This window comes from Halichoerus grypus, chromosome 6, assembly GCF_964656455.1.
Source record: "Halichoerus grypus chromosome 6, mHalGry1.hap1.1, whole genome shotgun sequence".
NCBI classification, from domain to species: domain Eukaryota; kingdom Metazoa; phylum Chordata; class Mammalia; order Carnivora; family Phocidae; genus Halichoerus; species Halichoerus grypus.
In genome coordinates this window covers 114,316,776-114,325,414 of record NC_135717.1, presented here as the reverse complement: position 1 = coordinate 114,325,414, position 8,639 = coordinate 114,316,776, and the positions used below count along the sequence as shown (strand labels likewise).

At 50.9% G+C, this 8,639-nt stretch overlaps 1 long non-coding RNA gene across 1 annotated transcript in view; it reads right to left on the bottom strand.

Moving 5' to 3' along the window:
- The window catches only part of LOC144382367 (uncharacterized), a 422,766-nt gene that overhangs the window by 194,068 nt on the left and 220,059 nt on the right, over positions 1-8,639 (bottom strand). The window lies entirely within an intron of this gene.

Genomic DNA, 8,639 nt, shown 5'->3' with positions numbered 1-8,639 from the left:
CAAACAAGTCAAACTGTAGTTCTGCCTCCAGAGCCACAGAGACAGCCTTGGCAGTCCGCCGTCCTCGGCCTGACGCCATGGGTGGGCAGCAACGCCTTGAGTGAAGTTGGGCAGAGCCCACTCCTCCAGGGAGAGCCTGGGTAGAGCAGATGACAGGGTAACCAAGCCGGTTCCTTTGCCTGTGGGTGGAGATGCAGGACCACGGGGCACAGAAGCTTCCATAGCTGAGCAATCATGACATGAGGCCCAAGTCTTGGTGAGTCAGGACTCCCAGGGGCTCTCTTCCATCCTAAACCCATTGTCTGATGGGGTTTTGGCCAAGGCCAGACCAGCCTGCCGGCCACAGCCCTTCACCATCCTTTCAGACTCCAGAGTGAGATAAGCCTTCCAACAACAGAATGGAAGCCAAGCGTGGTCAGGGCCAGTGTCCTCCATCAGCATTTTCATTTTTCTTCTCTGTGGTCACACCTATGTCCTGAAGGAACTTTGGCAGCATACAAATCTCCCTTCTGCCCTGGACTGCCCTGCAAGTTCCCAGCTCCCTTAATCTCTGGGGTACACCTTTTGAGCCTGTTGGGAGAGGCCTGGCCAGGAAAACAGTGCCCAGGATGGGCAGGAGGATGCAGACTGGGTGCTGGAGATGCTGCTGACTGGGCTGGGTCACCACGGAGGAGGGAAAGGCTCTAGGTCATGGTGGCTTCTTGCTCTGAGGGCCACATGATCTTTTGTCTCCCTGACTGCCGAGGCACGGGGTAGGTGGGAGGCATCTTCCCGTGTCATGTCCTAGCAACCCGGGCTGCGTGTAGGGGACTCCCAGTTAGTGTCCCAGCTTCAGGACAGCCATGATGGGGGAAAGAACTCATGGGACTGCTGAGAGAAGGAAGTATAAGAGGCCTTAAAAAAATCTCTTCCCTAAAAGGAGGTAAAGCAGGGAAGAAAGTGTGTGTGTGTGTGTGTGTGTGCGTGTGTGCACCTGTGCCCCATGAGGGAGAACAGAATGGAGCAGATAATTCCTCCTCTCAGATGCACACATATACCCACTACTCCCTTACCCCTTCTCCTTGGCTTCCCCGGGAAGTCCAGGACGCTAATTGTGGGGTACACACCGGGGAGGGTCACGCCTCTCCAGCAGGCTGAGCAGGATCCGGTGAAAGGGTAGGGCAGTCTGGGAGCCTGACTGTCTGACCCCTGGCTGCCCCAGCTGTTCTCCCTGGGAGCCAGGCCCCTCTCTCTCCATGAGCCCTGGGCCTCTGGCTGCTAAGCTTCCCAAGCTGCAAAGATTAATCTTTTTAATATTGCTGTTATTCATAGTATTTATCATGCTGATAGACTGAGATGTGACTAGTTTTCATCTTTTCCAGTATTCTTTAACCTCTATTATTTTTATACTGAGAGTAGGGCACATCCTTTTACCCCCCCACCCCCATTTTACAGTCAGACTGAGGCACAAAATGATTTGCCTGAGGTCACATAGCTGGCTAATAAGCAGGTGGACTGGTGAGGAGCCTGGGTGTGTATCCGCTGGACCCGAGCCATGGAACTTTGCTCACCCCTGCCCTTTCCTTGTGCCCCTGGAGCTCCAGATGCAATCTCCCTGAACCCCAGCATTTTCTTCTCTTAGAGGAATAGGCCCAGGCATGTACATCCCTCCCTCCCTCACTTCATTCTTGAAATCTTATGTAGTAGTAGGGGCTCTGTGAATGAGACAGGTGGTCCTGCCGAGAGTGGTCCTGCAGAGCGCCCCGCCCCGCAGACAGACCAGGAGCAAGGCTGTTAGACGGAGAGGGTGCCGCAGAGCGCAAGTCCAGGGAGGAGTGGATGCCCAGGGCCGCGGGGTCTCACTGCTCACCCCCAAGCATTTAGGCATCGCTCTGCCTCCTGGCGTTGGGGCTGCTCTCCACTTAGCACGGGTACAAGCCCCCGAGGATCCTGAGGATCAGACAGCTAGCATGGCTGGTGGCTGGTGCCTGGTGGCTGGGGCAGACTCTGACCCGGCAGTTGGCTCCTCCTTCCTTTCCATGGACTGATAGGCCAGGATGTAAACGCATTTCCAAAATGTATCCTTGTACCCTGCCACATACAGGAGTGCTAGGCTTCTCACACAGCTGCCGGGGCCCTGGGCCTTACCCAAGGCCCCAGAGCCTCCAGTTGCCCTGCTCCGATGCCCCAGCCAATCCAGGCACCCCTGTCTGAGATTCTGGACTCTCCAAGCCCCAAGCCCCGCCCTCCTGCAGCCGGCTGGGCAGGGCACCTGAGGACGAAGGGGCTTACAGGCTCCGTGATGAGTGACTATTGTACCTCCCAGTGATGATGAAAGCAGATCCTCTGAGAAGATGAGTCTGACTCAGCTGTGCTTTGAGAGCATCTTCTTGGTCATGCCTGGGGCCTTCCTGGAGCAGGGGGCCTTGCTGGGGCCAGCAGGGCTGCTGCTGGTGGTAGGTGGAATGCCGGGAAGGAGCATGGGCCCAGGGACTCCCAGAGGAAGAGGAAGGCTGGGCTCAGAGCCCAGATCCATTTTTTACGGGAAAGTGTGGGATTCAAGTTCTCGAATCTGTTTAGACTTTGACCCACGTGGACCCTGGGTGAAGGAGCCCTACCCTTAGGACCTCGTCTGACTCTGCCCCACATGTTCTTGGCCCTTGGGGAGAACTCAGGGTCTCAGGTTTCTTACTGGGGTGTGAGTTGTGGGCAGCCAGAGCCGTCTCTGGGTTGCTGAGCGGAGGAGAACGCAGGCTTTCCTGGCACTGCGAGGACTGTAGCCAGCAGAGGGGTGGAGAGTCATGAGGTGGGGTCATGAGGGCAAGGCATTTTCAGCTCAACCTGCCTCCCAGAAAAGCGCCTTGTCACCCAGAGCTGGAGGCGCGCAGGTGTGCGTCAGGGGGGCCTCTGCGAGGGGCAGTGTGGGGAGCCAGAGGAGCCTGGGCCTCAGCAGCCACGTGGCCTCAGCCTGGGGCAGGTGTCTTCCTCTCTCTCGGTTTCCTTATTTATAAACAGGGATTTTGACTAGAAGGGTTTGGGATGTTTTCCCACTCTCAGTGTCTTGGTGTAGGCCTCTCAAGTCAACCAAAGAGATGAGGGGGCACCGACCTCTCTTGGTCATAAAGCTGCAGACTCCCTGAGCATTTTCCCAGGGGTGGCCTCTGGCCAGGACCACCCGAGGGAGGGATGTCAGCTGCAAGCCATTTTATTAGAAGGATTTTCAGAGAGTCCCCTACCCCTAAATATTACCGCCTGCAGCCTCCCTGAATTCTAGTTGTCTGTACAAGGCCCCTGTTGTGTAGATACGTAAGTTGGAAGATTCTAATGGTCTAATGGTCAGGATCCTCATCCCAATGGCCAGAAATAGGAGAGGAAGAGCCTGAGGCAATGCACTAGGGGAGTTTTGTTCCCCATTGAAGCTCCTAGCTCTCCCCAGATCAAGCTTAGTCCTCTAGGCTGTAGCCCCGCCCCCAGAAAATAAGTGGTCCCCTTTGGCAACCAAACCATGTGAGCTAGACAGTGTGACCTACTGAGAGTCATCCCCCCAAACTGGGAAATACTCAAAAGTGAAATGCTTGAACATACTCAAAAGCACATCATAGTCTTAAAATAAAATTTGGTTTTGGAATTATAAAAAGGAATCACATTATGAAGAGTTTAGAGAAACTGCCACTTTCTCATGCTTCATGTCTGTCTTAAATGTCATTTTTTCACAGAGGTTTCCCTAACCATCTTATCCAAATTAGGTCTTTTGTGGCTCTGCTTCTTTTTTAATTGAAGTATAATTAATGTACAGTGTTATTATTAGTTTCAAGTGTACGGTTATATTAGTTTCAATGATTCAGCAATCCTATACATTACTCAGTGCTCATCACAGTAAGTGTACTCTTTAATCCCCATCCCCCATCCCCCCCTTTCCCCCACCCACCTCCCCTCTGGTAACCATCAGTTTGTTCTCTGTATTTAAGAGTCTGTTTTTTTGTTTGTCTCTTTTTTCCTTGTTCATTTGTTTTGTTTCTTAAATTCCACACATGAGTGAAATCATATGGTATTTGTCTTTCTCTGTCTGACTTATTTCACTTAGCATTATACCCTCTAGATCCGTCCATGTTGTTGCAAATGGCAAGATTGCATTCCTTTTTTTGTGGCTGAGTAACAGCCTGATATATATATATATATAACTTGAAACATATATATATAACTATGCATATATAGTGCTGCTTCTTTCTTTATCCATTCATCTATCGACGGACACTTGCTTCCATATGTCGACTATTATAAATAATGCTGCAATAAGCACAGGGGTAAATATATCTTTTTGAGTTAGTTTTTGTTTTCTTTGGGTAAGAACCCAGTAGTGGAGTTACTAGAGCATGTGGTAATTCTATTTTAAAAATTATGAAGACCCTCCATGCTGTTTTCCATAGTGGCTGCACCAGACTGCATTCCTACCAACAGTGTATTAAGGTTCCTTTTTCTCCACAATCTTCACCAACACTTGTTATTTCTTGTCATTTTGAGTCTAGCCATTCTGACAGGTGTGAGGTGATATCTCACTATGGTTTCTTTTTTTTTTTTTTTAAGATTTTATTTATTTATTTGACAGAGAGAGAGACAGCAAGAGAGGGAACACAAGCAGGGGGAGTGGGAGAGGGAGAAGCAGGCTTCCCACTGAGCAGGGAGCCCAATGTGGGGCTCGATTCCAGGACCCTGGGATCATGACCTGAGCCAAAGGCAGATGCTCAACTGACAGCCAAACAGGCGCCCCTCACTGTGGTTTCAATATGCATTTCCCTGATGATGAGTGATGCTGAGCATCTTTTCATGTGTCTGTTGGCCATTCTTATGTCTTCTTTGGAAATATGTCTAGTCAGGCTCTGCCCATTTTCTAATTGGATTATTTGTTTTTATGGTGTCGAGTTGTAGAAGTTCTTTATATAGTTTGGATATTAACCCTTTATCAGACATATCATTTGCAAATATCTTCTCCAATGGTCTCCTTTGCTGCGCAAAACTTTTTATTTTGGTTTGGTCCCAACAGTTTAATTTTGCTTTTGTATCCCTTGCCAAAAGAAAAATATCTGGAAAAATGTTCCTATGGCTGATGTCAAAGAGATTACTGCCTATGTTTTCTTCTAAGAATTTTGTGGTTTCAGGTCTCACATTTAGGTCCTTAATCCATTATGAACTTATTTTTGTGTATAGTGTAAGAAAGTGGTCCAGTTTCATTCTTTTGCATGTAGTTGTCTAGTTTTTCCCAATACCATTTATTGAAGAGACTTTTCCCCATTGTATATTCTTGCCTTTTTTGTCATAGATTAATTGACCACAGATTTCTGGGCTCTCTATTCTGTTCCATTGATCTATGTGTCTGTTTTTGTGCCAGGACCATACTGTTTTGATTACCACAGCTTTGTAGTATATCTTGAAATCTGGGAGTGTGGTACCTCCGGCTTTGGTCTTTCTCAAGATTGCCTTGGCTGGCCCTGTTTTTTTTTTAAACACACACTATTCTGGTCTTGTTATGTGCCAGGCACTGTTCTAAGAGCTTTGTGGGTATTAACTCATTCAATCTGCCCAAGAGCCTTGTCAGGTACTCTTACTTGCTCTATTTTTACAGCTCTGGGGGGAAACTGAGGCACAGAGAGCTCAGGAAACCTGCCCAGGGTTGTATAGCTGGTGAGGGGCCGAATTGGGATTCGAACCCAGGCAGCTTGGCTCTAGAACCAGTAGTCTCAGCACTGGGTTCTGCTCCCCCAAGCACAGCTTTCAATGTGCTCTGCCCATTGTTTCCCTCTGCCTTTGGAGGCTGCGCTCCTCATCCTCGCATCCATTTTGCTTAGCAGTCAGGCAGATGAACAAATGCTGAGAAAGGGGGAAATTGGCCGTGACACAGCTACCTTAGACACTAATTAGGACAGTTTTGAAAGATGGTAGATCTCCACACCCTGGGTAGGAAGCGCTCCTGCCAGTTCCTCTGGCGTCTTTGGGAGGACAGAGCCTGTGCTGACATACCAGGGCCAAGAGGAGGCGAGGTGCCTGGTGCCCGTGCCCGGCTCCTGCTTGGCTGCTCCGCACCCCGCTCCTGACCTTGCCCTTGCTCACTCCCTTGCTGTCTCTCTGAAGCTCCTTATCTCTGGCTGCCTGTCTCATCCGCTTCCCTTTGTTCCCGCTGTGCCTCCAGACCCTCCCCGAAACTACTGGGGCTTGAGGACATGAGACAGAAATTTTACTTTATAAACTCTATTAGGCAGTGTAAACCAAACATTAGCAGAGCTGGCAAAAAAATCTAGGCAGGTGGTTACTTTGGGATCCTAAAAGGCGGGATTAGGTTGAGTTATCTGTTACATTGTGGCTTCAGAAGCTGCTGGAATCCGGGGTCCTGTCTGATCCCTGCGTTGGCTGCCCCTGGCGGTGGTGGTGCAAGGGGGTGCCTTGGGGGGGGGTTAGATGCCCCTACATTTCCGTTAGTTCCAAACAAACCTGCAATGTTGCCACAGACGGTGTGTTCGCTACGAAAGCATAACTACACAATGAATGCCTAGACCCCGTTTCCACCCACTGCCCATAAGCCCCCCTCGGAAGCCTCCAAATCTCAAAGAGGGCCCCGTCTGCTCTTTCTGTTTGGCTCATCATCTTCCCTCGAGCCTTTATAACGAGCGGGGCTGGAAGGCTCAGTTTGCTCATTCATTCATTCTTGGTCCCTTTACATGTTGACGGTTATTTAACACCTTCAATGACAATACAAGACAGTAGAGGGGACCCAGGAAGCAGAGGTGAAGAAACAGTCTGTATGGATGAAAAGTTAAATGGCAGTGCAGGGGTTAACCGACACCACGTTGGCAAACACACACCAGAAGTGCTGTGATATGCCAAAGGCGCCCAGGACAAATATCAAGAACTGAGTCCATAGGCAGGAGCGATTCCTCTGGCTGGAGGGCTGAAGTCAGGCTTCTTGGAAGGGTGGGTTTGCCCTGGGCCTGGAGGTGAGTCAGAGATGGACAGTCCAGGGGAGGGCATTGCAGGCAGAGGACCAGCCTGGGGTTTGGCCAGCAGAACCAGAAGGGCAGCCCAGGATTCTGGTGAGTGGCCTTGGTGGCACGTGTGACTCGTGCATCCACAGGGCGGGGGGTGAGTGCAATGTTGAATATCAGGGCTGCCCACAAACGTAAAAAGAAATGCCTGGAAATCCAACTGTGGAACACAACATACAAACCAATGTGAAAGAAAACCACTGGTGGAGCCATTCTGAAACACGTTCAGCAAGAGGGAACCGCAGACTGAGGTGGGTCACAAGTGACTAGTTGTGGGCGACTGTCCCGGGTCTCTATCCTGGGGCAATTCTGGGCCACGGTGGGACGGAGCCTGGAGGTCTAGCATCTTCAGGGGCCAGGGGTCCCCTTAGGAGGGGACTCTAGGCCTCCCCTGTGCTGAGCCCGTCCAGTTCTGGTCTGGTGCTGAAGTGACTCAGCCTTGGTTTCACAGAGGACAAGGCTAGTGGGTAGGCTGGCCTCGGCATATGTCCCCTGGGCCAGTCTCTCCCAGAGCCTGTGGGTCCTGACAGACCCCTCACCACCCTGGTAGCTCAGAGATATATGGGATCTACTTCAAACAGCCGTCTAATGCTGAGGCTTCTCTGTCCTCTGTCCCACGAGAAACCAATAGGTTCTAAGAACTGTTTTCCAGCCTGGCCTGAATGCTGCCGGTCCAGTAACAGCATAGCACCAGGCTTACTAGGAAATATTTGCTCACAGAATTCCCATTCTCCACACCGCTCATGGCCTGACTGCCTCCTGGATCCTTGCCCGCGTGCCCTCACCCTCCACAGCTGCACCCTGTCCTCACTTCCTGATCAGAGGAGGCATCTCTGTTTGGTGTTCTCGTCATGGGAATGCCATCTGCCATGCACCTGTCACCACCCCCTCCCAGCCCCAAGTCTCCAGGACTCAGCCTCCCGGGACTCCTACCTTGCTGGCTGGCTCCCTGGGAACAGCTTTTAATCAAGGGTGGAAAGTCCATGTGAAAACCTAACTGGGGGAGAACTTGGACAGAGGAGCAGCAGAGTTTTCTGTCCAGACCAGGCCAGCCTGCATTTATCTCTATAAACGCCTAGGTGCATCTAATTTATCTATGAGGCATCTTTGCAGGAGTGTACAGAGGTGTGTTCATACCTTGGCTCGCTGGATTGTTTCCTACTGTCCTATCTACTTTCCTCCACGTCAGCACGTCTTGGGTTATGCAGTCCTGGGCTTTGGGAATCAGATCTGGGAAGTGGGGATGAGCAGCTCTGAGAGGCATGGAGGCAGGACAGCCTCCTAGGATCGTGCCGGGCTGGCAATTTCATATGAGAAGTGGAGCCAGGTGACCGCTGAGGTCCCTTTAATTCCACGGAATCTGAGCGCAGACCACTTTGCCTGGTAACCCAGACGTGATTAAGTGGTTGTTGACGCATTCTGTGGGACAACGTGGCATCAGTGCCCATCAGGACGGCGTCTGGTTGGAAGTCCTGCCGCATAACTTACTGATGTGCCCTGGGTGTGCCTGCCAACCTTTCTGTGCCTCAGTTTCCTCCTCTGTGAATGAGGATAACAATAGTACTATTAAGGGCTGTAGTGGGAGTGAAGGAGAGAATGCGTAGGAGGTTCTTGGCGTGTGACACC